At 32.9% G+C, this 21,393-nt stretch overlaps 1 protein-coding gene across 5 annotated transcripts in view; it reads left to right on the plus strand.

Annotated features, from left to right (window-relative positions):
* The window catches only part of LOC134248050 (innexin unc-9-like), a 77,358-nt gene that overhangs the window by 38,009 nt on the left and 17,956 nt on the right, over window positions 1-21,393 (plus strand). The gene's annotated exons all lie outside the window — the stretch shown is intronic.

Here is a 21,393-nt window from a genome sequence, read left to right on the forward strand (position 1 = left end):
GGCAAGTGGATGAGTGAAAACGCGAGGGACGTTAAACAATATACAATCAATCTGCGGGAATAATAAATCAAACTTATCCTGGATAGGGGTGAAGAGTTTACCGCATTCGATTCCTACATTTTAATGCAAAAATGTTAGTTACATGTAGTTACATGTATTTCTTGTCAAATTCATGCGAATATATCTTCTTTATTTTTTTATGTTTGCCTAATCCTGACAAAAAAACACACGACAGGTGTGACATGGAATGCTTACTTCTACATGGTAACTGATCCAAACTCTGATATTCTAAAAAGTCCATGTGGCCTCTGCCTCCAATATGTATTGTTTCAATGGACTCTCTGGCTTGATAAATGTACATTGTCTCCATATTTCTTTCATTTTCCGGGTGTTCAAATGGAATGCTTATACAGACTTAATAAGTTGAGACCTTTACTTGTTTTTTATTTATTATAGTATAATATAATATGAAAAGTTCAGACTGTCTTTAAGCCTCTTGTTAAAGAATTCTGTATATAGCTAGTACCCCCTTGCACCCCTGCAATGAACAAGCTTATAGTTCTCGATCCCTTGAGCACTACTTTATATATTGTAAATTTAATAAAAGTACTTTACGATGATATGTAATTATATGAAGACGTAACGCTCCTTGCATTTGTGATTGAATAAGAATTACTTTTCGTCAGTTGCCGATGATTTATTACCTCTGTGGATATCGGTACATGGTCTCAATACAAAATAACACAATATCCAATAAGCAGTTGCGATATCGTATGGATTTGCTTTATGCAACCTTTAAAATGCACAAAAAGAATCTCTTATGCTTCGTATTAAAGCCTCAGTAAAAGATTATATTGAAGATTCCAGCATGCTTTTTAAACACATAATTCTTATTTTTGAGATTTCTTTTCAATTTTATTTCTGCGTTTATCTTATTAATTTTATGAAGATCAAAGACATCTTTTGTATTCCTTTTTTTTTTAAAAATAATTATTGAATTAAATATTAGCATTCATCTCGTGCAAAATTTACGATACGATAATTAAATGTTAGATTTCTCTCTATCTAAATAATTCAAAATTTAATCAAAACATGCCAATTCTTGTAATAAACGGCTTGGGTGAACTTTCCTGTTTTCAAGACAGGGGTGTGCCTTGAGACATTATAAGAGGTACTCCTCTCCAATTTACCATTCTCTTACACATATGTAGTGTACTTTAAAACTTCAATGTTTGTTTTATGCTTCAATGTCTATTTATAAATTGTATCGCCAAAAATAATTTTTTCCAGATAATAATGGGATGATATGTGATATTTAAAATGAGACAAGGTATTGACAAACAAGTTGACGAAACAAAAAAATTAATAATTTGGTTTAAAGACATCAAATTGCTAGTTCTATGGACGACACGACCTTGTTGGCAAATACAATCTATTATTAAGTCAAAAGCTGACAGGGGTTTTTCATACAAATTGTTAATTCATCATTTACACATAGATTTTTCCCGATTATGACAAGGAACACGGTGGGTGTGTCCGTTTGCAGGGGATCGTCACTCCTCCGTGGGACCTGATCTCACCTCTGATATTTTAGAGATCCGTGTTCGAGCTGCCCCTGATTTGCTTTCTGAACTTAAATACTGTTCTTTATTTCTATATTTCATGTAGCTGTGTTTTTTCCTTAAATAATACGGTATAGATACAGCATTGTGGAGAAAAACTATTGCTGAACCAAAATTTTATTACACTCGATTATAATTATTACATGTCTGGGTGTACCTAAAGTAAGAAGATATGTTGAAATTTACATATGATTTAAAAAAAAAATAATTTGGCCTCACTGGAAGAAGTGAAGAAAATACCACATTGAAGGTAGTTCTTTGAATTTAGTAAAATGATTGTGCGCCAAAGTTCGAACTTTGTGTACATGTAATAGGTACATGTATAACCTTATTTTTAAAAAAAAATGTTAATTCTTCTTTGAATATATACGTTTTTAAAGGGTAATCAGAAATTCGAGAATGAGCCATTTGAAGACAGAGATAAGCGCTATATGCACTTCACCTGTAAGATATCCAACATAAATGAAGATGGGCCAAAGCAGGTGGTTTTTTGAGAGGAAGATCGACTGGTGTTTTGAAAACACTCTGAGGGATGAATTGCTTTGACGATAATGATTGCTGTAGACGTGTTCACCTGACAATTCTTGGATAAGGAGCGTTAATTAGCAAAAATTGGGGATCAAGAACAATAAATATCAGAAAAGATCCCCCTTCCTTCTGTCGTTAAGTGAAGAAGCTGCCTGTAAGAGTGTACAAAACAGATATTTACAATAACTAAACAGTTCTTAACGCATACCTAAGCCCATAAGAACTGTTTTGAACTTTTTCATGCGAGTTTACAAAAACTCTTAAAATTGAAAGATTATTTTCCTAGTTTTTTTCGAAGTCTTTATAAATGAAAGAATTTTAAAAATTGACATTGCGTTTTCAAGTTTATAAGCACCAAAGTCTTTTTCATTTTAAGTGCACGGCTTCTTAGGGCTCTATGTTAGCAATTTAACTCACAAACACGGATTTCTTATTTTAATTATAGATTTTGTTTGAAAAGGTATTATGCCAATGCTTTCAACTCCTATATGCTTTTAAACAGTCCCTCATTAGCAAATTTATAATTAATAATAACTAAGAATGTCTACGTTGTATGTTCCTGATTATAATCATTAAAATTGAAATTAAACTAAGTCTTGTAGTTTTACTCAAAATATCTAAGAACATCAAAGAGTTTTATTGATTTAAAATAAACTAAGTTCAAAAAGCGGTAAACGTGAAGTACATGTAAATACTAGTATATTTTTAGCACCGTCATTCTTTTAATAATAAAACTACGAAGAACTATACTGGCGAATAGTGTACACGAACACTAAAAGGGACAAAGCGGTGTACCACGTTTCTGCAAATTGATACTACTTTCCGCGGAATAAAACTTACGATTTCGCAACAACAACAACAAAAATGTTTTGCATATTCTTTAGACAAAAAATTATTTTTGTCTTTAATTTGTCACTCGTACGTTCTGATTCTGGTGCTCTCGGATATCAAGGGTATATTGCCCTAATAGCTTATATGTACAATAATAGCTAGTTGAATGACATATTGTAAAGAAAATACCAAAGGACAAGGTATGGTAATGGCAGAATTAGGCCTCTGGTTTGATGTGAAAAGTAACACACGGTTGAAAAAGTCATAGTTTGCAGTTAGAAATGTAAATGTTCCATTTTTTCAAACTACATTGGTTTTGATTCAACGAGTATACTACAAGGAGGCATCTTTTAAAAAGATGCTAAAGTTGGTCATTTTACAGAATCGATTCTGATGGAATTTTGATACTCCGTGGAGAAACTTTTTACAAGCTTGCCTGTCTAACATTTTTATATACACGAAGCATCTAATACAGACTATAGTTCGTAAAGTATCCACGTGTATTATTAATAATGTGGATAGGCAAGCTTGTGCTCTGTGTTTTGTTTTCTAAAAATCGATGAAAATTTGCCTAAATGTGAGAAAATGAGAAATTTGACATAATTTATTACCTTTGTGTATTAAAAAATTAGAACTAGAATACTCATTCTTTAAGACAGGCGACAACAACCTTGTAATGAAGAATTATTGTACGCTCCTGGAGACACAACAAACCAGGGGCCAAAAAGCGGTCTTATCCTACCTTGTCCTTTACAACATTGCCATCCAGTGCATTCAAAATTAATTAAGAAAGGTAGATGTACGTGTATATGACGCAGAAGCGAAGCAATATTTTAGGAAGAGTAGAGATTTGTTTCTTCAAAATTTGCAGAAATACAATAACTACGAGACAGAGATATGTGAAGGGATGATAAATAACAGCGTTTTCTCTATAGTTAACTATACGACTGTAAAGCTTAGTTTGACCAAAGACCAAAGACATTTCACAAACAAACACAAGTGTATAGGGATTTTTAAAAGAATGAAAAGTAATGAAAAATTATAATCAATTCCAAGCATTTTGGGACCTCTTGTCCAGTTCAATTTTGTCAAATGACACCTATATTTTTGTACTTAGACAGGGTCGTTGAATTGATTTTGTCTGTGTCTTAAAACATATGTGATAGTGCAACATCTGGATACAACACTAAGGGTTTTTTTAAGTGAATAAATATCACATATATTAACAAGTATGTATACTTGAACTGTCAATGACGTGTTGGACTTGGTTATTTATTTTATGGATAATTATAAATGCGGTAAGGCCTTTAATTCTTAATTGAATTTTGAAGTTAATTAGCTAAGTGTTGTGCAGCGTACAAGTTATATTATGCATATTTTTTACCCTTGACCGATTAGTCTTCGAGTTCCGTGTGTGTAATCTGAATATTTTCATGGTTTCTTTTTTAGCTCTACTGGTCAGAGACCAGAAGAGCTTATGCAATAGTCGTACGTGTCCGTCCGTCTGTGTGTAAACAATTATTCAAAATGCTACTCCTCCTACAGTTTTGGTCTGATTTCAATATAACTTGGCACACAAGTAGCCTACACTAAGATACATAATTCTGCATGTGCATTGGTTTTTGATTTCGATGAACGGTGTTGCCGTGGTTACTAAAAATAGAAATTTCTGTGAAAGTCTTTCAAAATGCTACTCCTCCTACACTTTTGGTCTGATTTCAATATAACTTTGCACACAAGTAGACTACACTAAGATACATAATTCTGTGCATTGGTTTTTGATTTCGATGAACGGTGTTGCCGTGGTTACTAAAAATAGAAATTTCTGTGAAAGTCTTTCAAAATGCTACTCCTCCTACACTTTTGGTCTGATTTCAATATAACTTGGCACACAAGTAGACTATACTAAGATACATAATTCTGTGCATAGGTTTTTATTTTGATGAGTGGCAAGGATCATTCTTTTTACTTATCGCTGTTTTAAAGTCTCAAGTCCCAACTGCTACTTTTCTCTTCCTTTGTTTTAGGTATAAACCAGTAGAGCTACAGTCTCGACAGAGACTTCTGGTTTTTAAGAAAAACTATTGGTTTCTCTCATTTTCGATGTAGTATTTTCGTCCAAATAATCTTAAAACAAAATTCAGAATGTACAATTTACAACGTCTTTACAAATTGGCAATTGCATGTAGAACTACATGTACATGTATATAAACCCCCAACCAATGAGACATAATAATTACGAAATTCTGCTTGTTTTATGATTTTGATACCCAGTTAATTCCATTGTAAAATTTACGACTTATTTTTTTCTCCGAAGATTACCTCCTAACGAATCATTTGTGTTTGACTGCGGTCCTACACAATCTGTTTGTTTGTATGTTTTTAAGGTATTAACGCATAGGCACTGGTTTATTGTCCCTCTTGAAAATGTTTCACTCATATAAAGGCGACGCCAACACTTGCCGCGGAGAGTTGCTTTTGTCCTATACTCTGCACGTAAGCTATTGGGCAGTTAGGGGCCTTTTTCTTGCCAGCACCAACTGCGACCTCGGTTTTTAGCTCTACTGGTCAGAGACCAGAAGAGCTTATGCGACTGTAATGCGTCCGGCGTCCGTCCGTCTGTCTGTCCGTCTGTCTGTAAACAATTTTTCAAAAACGCTATTCCTCCTACAATTTTAGTCTGATTTCAATATAACTTGGCACACAAGTAGATTACACTAAGATACATAGAATAGTGCATCGGTTTTTAATTTCGATGAACGGTGTTGCCATGGTTACTAAAAATAGAATTTTCTGTGATATTCCTTAAAAACGCTACTCCTTCTACAGTTTTGGTCTGATTTCAATATAACTTGGCACACAAGTAGACTACACTAAGATACATAAAATAGTGCATCGGTTTTTGATTTCGATGAACGGTGTTGCCATGGTTACTAAAAATAGAATTTTCTGTGAAATTCCTTTAAAACGCTACTCCTTCTACAGTTTTGGTCTGATTTCAATATAACTTGGCACACAGGTAGACTACACTAATATAGATAGAATAGTGCATCGGTTTTTGATTTCGGTGAACGGTGTTGCCGTGGTTACTAAAAATAGAATTTTCTGTGAAATTCCTTTAAAACGCTACTCCTTCTACAGTTTTGGTCTGATTTCAATATAACTTGGCACACAAGTAGACTACATTAAATACATAGAATAATGCATCGGTTTTTGATTTTAATGAACGGTGTTGCCATGGTTACTAAAAATAGAATTTTCTGTGAAATTCCTTTAAAACGCTACTCCTTCTACAGTTTTGGTCTGATTTCAATATAACTTGGCACACAAGTAGACTACATTAAGATACATAGAATAGTGCATCGGTTTTTGATTTCGATGAACGGTGTTGCCATGTTACTAAAAATAGAATTTTCTGTGAAATTCCTTTAAAACGCTACTTCTTCTACAGTTTTTGTTTGATTTCAAAATAAGTTGGCACACAAGTAGACTACACAAAGATGCATAAAATAGTGCAATGGTTTTTTGATAAGTACAAACCAGTAGAGCTACAGTCTCGACAGAGACTTTTGGTTACGGTTTCGTCCGAAGAACCGGTCTCCACGTGCCACAGTGGGATTCGAACCCGCAACGTAAGGATCGACTCTTTTTCTTTTGCGACTCTACAGCAGACGCTCTACACACTGCGCCACGCGGGCGATCCTACACAATTTGAAATTAAACCAATAACCATAGGATCATGCGATTTCAAGTCGTAAAATTGTGCAATGCTGCGAGAACCTTATGCAAATGTAAAAACTAATATTTTTTTAAAGTTTTCCAAAATTTCATTTCATATTTCCATTATAATGGTATCATAGATTAAGAATACACTTTATTATTCACGAACCTGAAACTGCTAAACAGTTATTTAACAAGAGATTACCATGCTTACATTTAGAATTTTTTCCCCTCCACTGTGGAACAAAACTTGTTAATATAAATGTTTTTTAAGCCCCTTGTTTGCTTTTTATTCAAGGTTTTCCTCTTTTTTTTAATTTCAGATAAATACGCGGCCTTAAATTAGCGTAAATTAGTAGATTTACATATTCATCGTCATTATTTATCTATCTTTACCGGGTTTTCCCTCTGAAGTTGAACTGAATTCCATGCTAATCTTGGAACAGACTTCCCCAATCCTATTTAGCAAGCAACCCAGACAAGCAGAAAATAACATTTAATCTTCCAAACTTACCGAAGTTTATAAGTCATGTCTAATGAGAAGAGAAAAAAGCTACAACAAATTTGTTTTAGTATCGAATCGATTCCTCATGCAGTTTTTCCACCTCATTTTACATTATGCTGGCTTTGCATAATTATGCAAATAGTACAAGAGATGAGGAAACTGAAATGGGTGATTTAAATCCGTTTTTGTTATGTAAAAAATTTACAAATATCTCGCTGGCATTTTAGGGTGGATGTAAAATCTGTTGATCATAATAAAATCCATGGAAAGATGTTCTTGGGTAATGTAATAACTGATAATGCATGTGATTATAGTTTGAGCTAAATTTTTATGGCATTTGCAATTGGGAATCCATTATCAGGAAAGATTCCTTTAAAGACGCAGCTGACATTCACACAAACTTGACTGCTTTGCTAGAATTCAGATAATGCACAGGGCAATACCTCTAATTCTCTAAGATATAGAATGATTTGTTTTAAAATATTTTGTCCATAGATTACACAGTTAGCAAAACTATATTTAAAAGTTTGAATAATTATATATAAAAAAAAAACCCATTATTTTAGAAAGTTGCCCAAGTCAAGCGTAGTTCAAATAGTTGCACTTTTCAAAAACTATTCTCATATATTGATCAAAACGATGATTTGGGCTATTTTCTGATCGAATAACGTCCGGCGTCCGTCTGTCGTCTGTAATTTTTTCACATTTCGACTTGTTTTCAAGAGTCATATTGCTAATTTCAACGAAACTTGCAACACAGAATCCTTGAAGAGTATTTTAAAAGTTCATAACAAGTAATGCCAGACCCTCTTTAAAGGGGAGATAAGTAAGAATTCGTGAAAACGCGATGGCATAGTTTTAAAAAATCTGACTATATGATTTCTATGGACGCCAAATTCACTGGTTTCACAATTGATAAAAATCATGTAAACTTGTTTGAAAGTTAACTTCAGTATAGTTTTCATCTTTATATTTAACGGTTGTATAAGATTTCAGTTTGTCTGTAATAAAATGTTAACAAAATTTTTGAACATAGATTCACTCTGTAAACTATAATTTACGATTGTTAACTATAGTTAAGAGTTGTAAACCATAGTTTACAAATGTGTAATCAAAGTCGCAAATGACAGTTCACGGTTGTGAAAAAATCCTTTAAAAAAATCTTTTCCGTTAACTATAGAGAAAATCTTACTATGATTATATTTTTGTGAAGCATGCCATAGATTTCAGGTCAAATTTGAATAAACACAAAATATGTAATCAAAGTTACACATAGGAAAAAATCTGTTCCTCGAGAAAATCTTACTATATGGAAGCATTCTAAGGTATAATAATAAACGCTGAACTATGTTCAAATCCGGTTAAATGGAGCGGTCATAATATGTGTTGAAAGTTAAGCATAATCATATTTTCAGAAAAAAAATCTGATGATGAATAAAAGCACCATAATTACTCAGGTGAGCGTTGAGACCAATGGGCCTCATGTTAATAAACATCGCACTCAAGCTTTCGGTATAGTGAGAAAAAAGAAATATCAAGCTTGAGATGTTTAACAGTTCGGAATCGCGGACAACTCTCGGTTAAAGATACAAGGAAATTTTTAAATTAACAAAGTGAGAAAATAAATTAATTGAATTTCATATCCTTTTATACTTATAATAATTAAACATGTGAATTCATGCACATGAAGCAAGTTTACCAAGTAAACTTTCGCGAGAATATATTTGTCATCGCCTGGAAAAATAAAGTTTATACAATTTTATAAAATATAGACTCCGCGCTGCATTGGTGCAATTAGGTAATAAAAATGACAAAATATCATCCCCAGTACGATGAAATTAGGCATACACTTTGCAATCAATATTTGCCCAGTCCCTAGTCTGTTATTATGAGGTGGCCTATACACTGTTCAGTATATAAGTCCCAAAGCATATCTCACTACGCAATGATAATAATTGCATTGCCCCATCACTAAATGCCTTAGGATTTTCTGCTCAGATTTTGCCTGTCAGAGTCGTTTTTCAATTAGGCCATATTACATTATCTGAACAAAGAGAAGCATGATGTAACTTGGGGTATATAACGGAGGACATTTTTTTCAAATGGTAATTCGACGAAATGGTAGCTCACGATATTAAAAAGCAATGAGTCAAAGCTAAATTCAGTCCAGCTAATACTAGGGACATGCGTGGGAGGTTTAATATACTGGAATGTTTCTGTCATTTTCTTGGTTTTGAATTACAGGTTCTCGTGTAGCTTATGAAAGGAATTGGTCATAAATCAGATTTTTATTACAAAGCTTTATGTGTATCTTCAAGAAAAACAGAAAATTAATTATTATTCAAAACTCGTTCTCGCAATGGTATAATGTACGTATATCTATTTTTTTCAGAATATACGATATACATACACTGTGCATGTTTGTCCATGTGTGATGCAAAACTTAGCTAGTCATTTCTCAATATAGCGAACGATTAGTCGTGTGTTTGGTAATTTTTGCGTTTATTGAAACCAACATTAAAATACGCATGTTAAGTACTACATTGTAATATATTTATAAAACATCAAATATCTTAACTCGTATGAATTCCTTTAATTTAACCTTATATTCTGTATACTATAGATTCTTACCGTATTTGATGTTTTCCAATTATTCAACTAGAATGTACATTTTGTATGCATGTACTTCATATCTGTTATACTGCGAGTTGTTGGCGTTTGAACAATGCTCTTCAGAATTTGTTATTTCCTGAATGGGAAAGAAAAGACAGGGGTTTAAATAGAATATTTATTTACACTTTGCATTAGAATTACAAGCATGCTTTGTATACGCAGGTAATTTTCGCAGCATTTACTTGTTTAATGGACTTTTGATGTTGAATAGTGCTCGTTTTCCCCATACATTTCATTTTGCGATCCTGTAGCCTGGTTGGGTGTAATTGCGTTGAATGACATTTGTCGAAATAAGCAGAATTTGGAGGCACACGGGCAGTAATCCCATCCCTCTCGTTTTGTTCGGGTTATTTTTGCTTAATTAGTATTTGTCAATTTCTTCTGACCCCCTTCCCTCTTCCTATTAAAAAAAAAAGATGCACTGTGCCTGATTGAGGATGTAATATTATCAGGGTCCTTGAATCCGATAGCAAATTATTATATTCCTCAGTAAGAAAAAAAAATGTGGTGCATATAGCTACTAACCTGATAGAGTATAATTTTGCGTTAAAGTGCCTGCATGAAAATATTCCCATTACATTAATAAACACATATAAATATGTTCCTCTGTAAATATATATTGTAAAAGGTATTTATTGGCCTTTATCTTACATTCGGTAATATATTCATTCGGAATAAAACAAGAGTCCAGTAAATGTAGCATCTCTTCTTATGACGTCATCACAAAACTACTTCCTTGAAATCAATCCTTATGGTTACCTTGACAAAGATTGATTATTTCTACTCCTACATTGTACATAAAAGGTTCTCTGTATCATGCCTCTTTCAAATGTCAAATCCATTCTTTGTAAACTGAAGACATAATACGAGCGCGGTCATGCGAGTTTATATTGAACGATCATAAATGTGATCAAAAGCTACCGATTTTTTTCTATGCTACATTCTTTTTTTAATATCAATATGGTTTTAAACAACTGCTATATCTCAGGAGATAGTAAACAATGCAATCATGCTTTGTTCAGGCAAATTATATCGTCAAACATATCAATTTCGTCCCATTATACTTGCCATAAAGATCGTGGACGATGCAGCAAAAAAATGTGCATCAAATAAATAACAATTCATCGAACGGAAAGAATCTCGCATTACTTTTGTAGAGCAATTGTTGTCAGCAAAGCGTAACATGTATGGCCCCGCCTTCACCAAGCGTAAACAATCGACGAGATATTAATTCAGAATACATATCTCTTTTCAAACAAATTCCACTTCATCCAATACATTGTAATAGATTATATACGTTACCATAGTAACATGAAAGATGAACATACCTCCTCTTACAAGAGAGTTTGATGGTAATGAAGAGGTTATCTGTTTTTAAGTTCTCAAGGAATTGTAGAAAAACATCTGCTGCTACTCACGACCTATTTTTAATTTTTTTTTTCGCTTTTGCAAAAAATGCCTTTTTACTAATGTTAGGGAATTACATACAACGTGGGGGATATTACAGTTTCTATTTTTGAAAACTTTTGATAAAATCTTCGATGAAAAGTGAATAAGTGAACTTTTTGATTCAACAATTAGAAGAAAAATCAAATGAATTTAAAGGAGCAAGGAAGTTTATTTGCATAGGAGCAACGATACAAGTATTCAACGTCTGCTTTCTTGATCTGGAGAGAAGGGATTTATCAACTGAATGGATGTATTTGAACTTCTGTTATTAATTTTGACTTCTCAGCGTAGTGTCAGGATATATAAGTATCAGCTCTATATAAAGCGACATCCATTGTATTGATTTCTTGTTGTAATCGATAACAACAGATTGCTAATTGCTAAGTGATGATTTTCCCGTGTTAGATATTGGCTTTGCAATACTCCATCATTCAGCTGTGAAACATTTTAATGTTTTTTGGGTCAAACATCTCAATTATTTTTGTGAAGAAGAAGCATGTAATTTAGTTAAAGGAGTCATTTGAAGTGGAACGAAAACCGGGAATTAGACCTTACTTAGATTAATTTCTACGTTAGTCCTACAAAGAGTATTAAAGCTGACACAAGAAAACGAATATATTCTAAGCACATCCTTAATCTTCTGTACTTTCCCGAGGAAAATAAGAGAAAAGCGTTTCTCATCGATTTATTTTCCACATAATGAAGAAAGCTTTTGTCTCGCTCAGAAGAAATATTAATTCCCGTCGTTTGAATTGATCGTAGTTTCACATTTCTTGTTGAAATATACAGGTTTTTAAGTTTGTTACTATACATCACCTTCCATAGGTGTGAGTTTTGTCGATTGTCAACTTGGATGACGTGGATGCAGAGATTGTTTTTGAGTTAGAATGGATCTGCCTCCTACTGAGGTACATTGACGATCCAATTTCCCTGTGTGACACTCCGTAACATTTTCTCTTGAAATGGTCAACATGCAGGTCTCTGTTATAAACAGCAGTTTTCATGCTTGTTTGCTTCTGCTTGCTCCTCTGGAACTAATGTTTTTATAGTGACAATGTGATTGTTGCAACAAAAAATTGATTAATAATTTCCGAAGAAGAATTATACTCTTGTTATACGACTGTTTACCATCATCACGTTAGCACCCTGAATATTCAAAATGTTGTGGAGTCACGGTCATTTTTGGTAGGTATAGATGTAAATAAATGTACATTTTGTGTCTAAATTAATTGTTTAAAGTTAATATTATAGTCGTTAGCATACATGTAAAAATCAAGAAGTACCATACTGGTAAATCAAAGATCTGCCATATGACAAAAGACGAAATTGGAAATTAGAGCGGTTGTTCTGGTGTCCTGTTTATGTCAAAGCTTTCTCTTTCCTTTGACGAAGCGCAAATATTACATTTATATAACCAATGAAGTTCTAGAGATTAACTTTACGTTTTCTACTTGAACTTTTTAGAACTTTCTTTGTGATCGTTTTTTTTTACTTTAAAATATTCTCAAAAATCTACAAAAGAAATGAAACTGAATTTTTAAAATTTAAGTGCAATCAACTATTATTGAATCCTTGTTTTGATGACAAGTTTTAATAAGCAATTTAAACTCTCTTTAGATCAAACTTCGTCAAATTCGTATAGTTTGGGATTTAAGGTATTTTTGCCAATATTCGAAACAGTATTATAAATATCTGTGAGAGATCAGAAATAAAAATGATGGAAACCCAGAACAGAAAACAAGTTATATAACACAATGTTTTAGTAAATATTTTCTTTACATGACAGCTATATTTCATCAATTCATGGACATACATGTATAAATAATGTGATGACGTACCAATGCTGACGTCACACCTATATTTGTTTTTGCAAGAGAACAGTAAAGGAAACACGAGTAAATTTCTGCGAACGCTCTCAATATACATGTGTATTTCTCATATTAGGATCAAGAAATAAAACTCAAATCCCAACTGATGCTCCTTAATAAACCTATTGTATTTGATCAAAAGGAACTAAATTGCTGTTTCAACAAACAGGTTAAACAGCTTGTACAACTGTGTTTACAGAACTGTATTCTTTACACGGATTCTCTAGTTTAATTCGTTAAAAGTGTTTACATTTAGAGATGACCTGTGACCCTATGACTTCATGACCATTTAAATACTTGAGGGGGGGGGGGGGGATTTCAAATGAGCAATTTTAATGAGATTTTTTTTTGGATAACAAAAAACAAGAAAACTTCTACATTGGCTCGCTTCCTGAAAAACCAATATTTCACTATTTAATAATAAAGAATAAAATTAAAAATAAAAATACACCATTAGATTATTGTTTTAAGAAAAAAACTATCTTCTGCTTGCGAAGTCAAAATAGTCTTGTGTGTGGCGTAGTGGTTAGAGCGTCTGCTCTACAGTCGCAAAGTAAGGAGTAAATCCTTAATACGTCGCGGGTGCGAATCACACTTAGGGACGCGGAGACCGGTCCATCGGATGAGACCGTATAAACCGAGATTCCGTGTTGTAGTTGGTGCTGGCACGAAAAAGATCCCTCACTGCTCAATGGTCATGAGTGCCGAGTATATAACAAAATTTGTAGCACTCCATCGGCAAGGGATGGCGTCTCCATATGAGTGAAAAATTCTAGAGAGGGGCGTTAAACAAGATACAATCAATCAATCAAAAGTCAAAATATATATGTAGTAGTATAATTATCTCTGTCACATGAAAAGTAATTCAGAAACAAAATCAAAACGTAGAGAATATTATGGAATTTTTCTCAGTGTATGATTACTTCTCTGATGTTGAAAAGAAAGGTTTCTTTTATATGGACGGTTCTAACTTTGATGTTGAATCTAGTTCCATCAGTAACGGCATAATTATATATCATGTACAGTTCTGTCTATTTTTAACATCAAAGAATTCAATTAGCGTCATTTGTGGATATTGGTATCATTATATGAAAACTATTAAAGTAGCCAAAGACAAAAAAAATCATAATCAAATATTTTACTTTTTAAATTTTTAAATTTAAAATGGCTTCTCACAATGATATTCATTTACAAGCAGAAGCAATAAATGTTACAAAAATTATAGAATGATGCCAATCAGTATTTTTAAGACTGTATGTATATAATGTAATGTACACACTCACAAAAAATGACGTTTATTTTTTTTTCAAAAAGTATTATTACTTAAATTATTGATATATAGTTATAGAAATACAGCAATTTTATCTTTTTGATGATTCGAAAAAACGATAACAAACTATTTTTTGAATTTATTAGTGAAAGTAAATCGTAAAAAGAAATATACGAAAAATCGAGGAAACGTTACGATTGCCTCTGTATGGATAACATTGATTGATTTATTTTTATTACAAAGCAAGGGCGTCAGATTTCTTTAATTTCGGTTAAGCCTCTGTGCTTTAAACCTAACATTATAGCGAGTTTGATATACTTTCAAAATAAGAAGATATTGTTGCCATCGAAACGGGGTGGTTGATTGCTTCCAAAACCCTTTATACTTTTAATCAACTGCCTTTATATGTTACTGCCATAAAACACTTTTTTTTAACATATTGTACAGAGCGATTTTAATAATGACAGCCATGCGTTTTTTGCTTTGTTTTAATATTGAAGGAGAAGTGTGGGAAGAATAAGAAAGTCACATTGTATATAATACCAGTTATACAACAAAACAAATGATTATGAACCACATGTGCCCTCTATGACAGCTCAAGGCCAAGGTTAAAATTATTTTCTAACAATTTTAGGTCAAACTTCAAGGTCAAATGTTCCAAAAAAGACGACACCAAAATATTTTTACAAAGAATACGTAAATGATACATGGGGACCTTAGAACCAACTACTTAGAAAATGCGTTCGTTTGTTTTTCAAAAGTAGGTCAAACACTGAGATCAAGGTCAAAAGGTCAGAAATATTCGTAGAAAATAGAAGTTTTCGCAAAAGGAAAGAAAAATTAAAGCGATAACCGACCATTCAAAAGTTATTAGTATGGGCAACTTCATAGTTACTGCATACGAACATTTTCAAACAAACAGACAGACCCAAAACTATATGCCCCAAGAATCTTTAATTATACGACTGCAAAAAATGATTTGTTTTCATGACCTACAGATTCTTGTAGTTTATTTTTTACCTCTGGGCGGTCAATTGTAAACATTATTATTTGATAGAATTGAGTCTTTTGCACCATCAAAAAATTGCGCTAATTTATTATCATATATCATCTTTTGTTGAAGTCAAATGCACGTAATGTGGCCAATACATGCAAATTTTATATTTTTTCTGTCAGATTGAAAGTGCGTGAGGACAGACAATTTACATATACATGCTATATGTATAATCTCCGAGATTTAAAGGTCTAAGAAATATCAAAAATTGATAAAAGTGGTATAATGGGTCTTTTATATTTTAATCAAAAATACATTTGTCCCAGATATGAACTCTTCTCTGTCATGTGTACTCGCTGAATAAATTGCACTTTTTAAAAAAATGAAAATATTTACTCATCCTCATGTATATTAATTCACATTTTCGTAACAAGCACGTTCACAAGGATAAATGAATAAATTGAAAAAAAAAAAACAAAAAAAACAAAAACAAGGCATTATACTGAAATAATTGAAAATTTGACATCTCTGTTTTCAAAGCTGTATTAATTAACTCAAAGCTATTTCTGCAGTAAATTCACCTACCATATTTTTTTTTAGAGAAAAGCAATGCTTGAAGCATCTCTAAAGGATGTCGTTCCTTTATTATAGAAAAAAAAACAAGCAGGAGTTATCGTTCGTTTCCGAAATGTTAATCAGATATTTAACAGTTCATTTATTCTACATAAGAAAGCGAATTCTAGGCGTAAACGATGTCTCTAAAAACAAGATTAATCACTGTCTCCTATTTAAGGACAGTTAGTCATGGAATTAAAGATGACGGGAAGAATAAATATCCATTATTTGCCAATCAATTTAGCGGCATTGGCTTTCTCCTATTAGGGTCGATATGTTGTCTTGGGATGTTTGAAGAGACGCATCTCCGAAAGGCAGCGGAAATGTGTCAAATTGATGTTAAGCATTGCAGAATAATGGAAAGCAAACATTTGATTGCCGGAGTCTCGTAGTGGACAGAGAGGCTCAAGGCAAAAGAATTAGTTGTTATTGAAACCACTTACGATCTGAAGTGGGATTGCTGCAAATTTATGTCTTAATACATGTGTACGAGTGATGGATTTCTGAATAATAAATATATACTTTATTATTATACGGAAATCAGACAAATGAGAGTCATATCTGAGTGAAAATTAAAACTTTCATATAATACCTAAAATTTAGTGGAACATTAAGGTGTGGAACAAGCTAACTTAAATTGTTCAACTTTCTGTTTTTTTATAGAAGAGGCAATATGAAAACGAGAAATTGTAAAGCTACCGATAAAAATAAACAAGCAACCCAAATCGCAGATTTCATCATAATATAGATTTTAATCCGCTTTTCACAATTTACGCATTTTATGACAAATCTTTGAAGTGCTATAATGTTTGCATATGATTGATTGATTTTATGTTGTTTAACGTCCCTCTCGAGAATTTTTCACTCATATGGAGACGCTACCACTTGCCGGTGGAGAACTGCAAAATCTGGACTACCGGGTATATTCGGCACTCAGGGCCATTGAGCAGGGAGGAATCTTTTTCATGCCAGCACTACCTGCAACGCGGGACCTCGGTTTATACGGTCTCATCCGAAGGACCGGTCTCCACGTCCCACAGTGGGATTCGAACCTGCGACGTAAGGATCAACTCCTTACTTCGCGACTCTAGAGCAGACTCTTTAACCACTGCGCCACGAAGGGGGACTGTTAGTATATTATGGTGTTTATACATGTATGGTATTAACCATCCAAAGTTCATCAGGCATTTTGTAAAATTTTTTTAAAATTCCATAATAAATTTAAAAGACTTTTAGCACACATGTGTAGTTCTAGACACAGGTACTTGTGGACAGGACCCCCCCCCCCCCCCGATATTAATTCAACCCCGGGGCTTATTTTACATTTTTTTCACAATTTATATTTAGTACACTTATTCAACATGAAAACCCCAAAATACAAAAAAATTATACATTATAAGAGAGAAAGGTAAGCAACTTCGGTTTGTTTACGTTGTACCCTACTGGTCTTTGGGTTTAAAAACATGTATTTATTTTATTTTCACCTAAAATGTCGGTCCACGCTGTCTTTACATATATTTCTGTCTCAGTAAATGCTATCGAATTGACTCTGCATCTTAGAATCCCACAAACAGCATTCCAGTTAGAAAGGTAAACGCAACGGAAGTGCATAGAAAATGTTACACTTATTACGATAACGTCCGAGAGAGTTTTAGCCTGACGTAATAATCACTCTCGGGTGTTATCATAATAGGTAATAGGCACTTCCGTTGCGTTTACCTAAACGTAAACAAACCGAAGTTGCTTACCTTTCTCTCTTATAATGTATAGTGGGGTATTTTTTTGAGGAGCGATTATTTTGGGGTTTTGACGATTTGTTCCTATTGCAAACATGTTGAATAAGTGTACTAAATATAAATTGTGAAAAAAATGTAAAATAAGCCCCACTGTCCACAAGTACCTGTGGTTCTAGACTCTAAATGACGCATGATGATGTAAGAATGTATGAATTCAGTGCATAAATGATTATCAACTGATTAACATTGGCACTAAAGAACCAACATAATATTTATTGAAGTGTTAAATGGCTTTTTTTCCTCCTTGTTGGTCAGTGAAGCAGCAAAGATATCACATACTTTTTTAAAGCTTCATTAAATCTCGGTTATGATTGCATTCTCGTCATCTAATGCATTGCATTGATTTCTGATGTTTCGCAGACAAGAAGATTTCGCTTTGAAAATAGCCAGTAGCGCCTTAGAGAATTATGAACTTTGCACAATTGGAAACAATACATCACCACTTCATGAGAAATGAAGTACTGAATTATTGAAATTGATTAAGAAGAATTCTGATTTATGAGGAAACAGACATGTTTAAGCAGTTTATGTTTGTTTTATGACGTCAAATGACAAAATCTGTAGCTTACATATACTATCCTCTTACTAAAAAAGATCGTGAACCTCAGGGATCATGACGTCATATAACCATATGACGATTTCTGTTTATTGCATACATCATATTCAGTAACATTCTCGGGAGATGTTGCTATTTTAAAATTCACTTTCAAAGATTACTCGTAAAAAAGGCACACACAAACTCACAAAAAACGAAAAATCATCAAAGAAAAAGTAAATAGGCGAAGGTTAAAAAATATATAAATTAGAAACAGTTGCCAATTTTCTCAAAAGATTTCCTTAGCTTCATTGGCTTGTTATTAATAGTGAACTATTTTGATATCTGGGCATTTGGATCGGTTTCAGTGTCTAGCAGAACTTCTCTATAATTACGAAGTAACAGGTGATATTGTCAGTTTGATAGACATATTCCACATGTACACTGTACATTCAGATGTTGCTGGGTCTTGGAAGATCTTCAAGACAGAATTATTGTTTTGAGTGGAAGTTGTTTGGTTGGCTCTTGTTGGGAGTATCATTAGGTTATGTTTGGTAAATATTTGGACCTTACTTGCCACTTTAGAAAATACCGTATGTCTGTTTTCATTATTTTGAGTTGTCGAAAGAAGAGCAGAGTGTTCGAACAGCTTATGGGCATCGTGTCTGTAGTATTGATTAAGATCGATCATTTTGAATTCCTTCAGGTGGCCATTTTTAATTAATTTGTTCTCAGTGTTCATTTTAAAGGTTTGTGAATTATGTCACAATGTGAAAGAATATTCAAAGGCTATATAATACCTTATTTGAAATTAAAAATAATGAAAGCTTTAAAAATAGATCCAAGTACAATATCTTAAAATTACACAATACAAAGTATATATGACACCTGAAAAAAAAATATTGATTTAAAAATACATTAATCTTCGCTTCTCTGAAAGCTCGGCTTTCAATTTTGTGCCTGAAAAAAGAAAATTGCAGTGCTTCTATTATAACTTGCCATGGTAACAGTTACCGGGGGTATTGCATACGCAGTCTGACCTACTGTAATTTTAATCCACATCCGGGGCTTTCATCAGAGAGATGTCTTTGGGCAGCTTCAGGGCAGTAGTGAGCTGAATACTTTGATGTAAAGTTCTGATTGAAATTATTTAAGCTTTAGCTATAAGTTAAACGTTCTTCTAGATTGGCACAGATTGCTAGTATCGAGTACAAACATAAAGTAATATCTAAGAGTGCCTATTGTATAATCAAAAGCATGTACTTTCAATTGCTTAATATATAATTTTAATTTAAAAAAAATAATTCTGGTTGTGTTAAAATAATTAACTTTTTCGTGATCTGACCATATTCTTTATAATACCCTTGCTCTTTATAAGTAGTTAGAATATAATTATACACTTTCCTGGATATGGCGACAACCGATGGTTGTAAAAGAATAATTTGCAGAGCTTTGCCTAAGGCCAAGTGAAAGTTTTCAGTAATTGAATAAAACAATTATTCTGTAAATTTAATGCTGTAACCATCATGCATCTGCCATCATAGCGTTTAAACACCAACAAAATCAATGGAAAGATCATGTCGTTTGGCCGAGTAATTCGGAATGGGAATGAAGACTACGTAAATCGATTTTTTTCTTCTCATTTTGCTTTTGAACTTCAGGATATATGATTATTAGAAAAATGTAAATAGGTAAATTATGGACTATTAATAAGGCAATAAAATAAATCTGAGCGGGTCTTTTTCAATTTGAACGATACCAGGGAAATCAAGGCATATAGAAGATGTTTGTTTGTTGGTTGGTTGGTTTCTTGAAACAAGATTATAATGCTTAATATAAAATGTTCAACAGTACAATGTTGTACATTTTTCCTGATTTCTATGACAGCTGATGCGATAAACTATTCTATGTTTTGAAAATAAACCCAACACAATCAGTCTTTTTATGAAAATTATTCAAACTTTTCAGCAAGATACTGATCTTGCAAAATATGCAGATTCTTATAAACTTCTATGTTTTCGAAAATGATAAAGCTTTTACGTGCAAACCTATCAGAGTTTTATTTTTTAGTTTCTGTCTACGCTAACAATTTAACTCTATTTTGGTTTGGTAAAAGTAATTGAGACTTAAAGATAAGCACCCTAAGTATATACACGATCTCAGACTAATGAACTCTACGAATGAGATAAGCGGCCCAGTCTTGTTACATTACAATGTGGCTTATATCCTTTCCTTCCAATTTTCTTTCGTAACATTACACTCATTTCTAGAAATATAATGCCTTTGTGTTATTACATTAATCAGTGAAATCAGAAGACTGAAAGCGGCTAATGCCATAACAACCTTACAATGAACCCTCTAGGCATTACCGCTTTTCAAGATGATTTGGCAATCAAGTTTCTTTAATTATATTGTTTAATTGAAAACGCCATGAGTAGATTTATTTGAAGAAAAGAATACAACGTGGGTTGCTCTCAAATCTGCTTTGAACTTTTGTCTCGATTTTTAAAAAAAAATTATTAATTGGAACGCATTATGTAGGATGTAGCAAAATACCATGTTGCACCCAGGCACAATCTATTGATAAATTTGAGATAGTTTCAAACAAAAGATTTTTTCACATATGTTACATACACTGATACATGAACATGATAAATATAGGTATTCAGACATACTGTATCTATGACTGTTGGATGTGCAGTTAATCTACAAATGTAAAGGTTAGGGCAAAATAGCTCTCACAACTCCATTTGTGGATGGCTCAAATGAATGCATATCTATTATCAAATGTCCCCTAGATAATATGTACACTGTAGCCAAGGACATGAAATGCTAATGATAAAGATCACGTCTTAATTTTGTGAAGTAATGGAAGAGACAATTATGACAGAGGAAATTCAGTAAGATACTGAAGAAGTGAACACAGACATTAAGAAAAAAATAATAATAACGCCTTCTCATTTGTTAAAAATTGATATCGTCAACTA

This window comes from Saccostrea cucullata, unplaced genomic scaffold (genome assembly GCF_032062105.1).
Source record: "Saccostrea cucullata isolate Sc308-1 unplaced genomic scaffold, CSIRO_AGI_Scuc_v1 ctg502, whole genome shotgun sequence".
Lineage (NCBI taxonomy): Eukaryota > Metazoa > Mollusca > Bivalvia > Ostreida > Ostreidae > Saccostrea > Saccostrea cuccullata.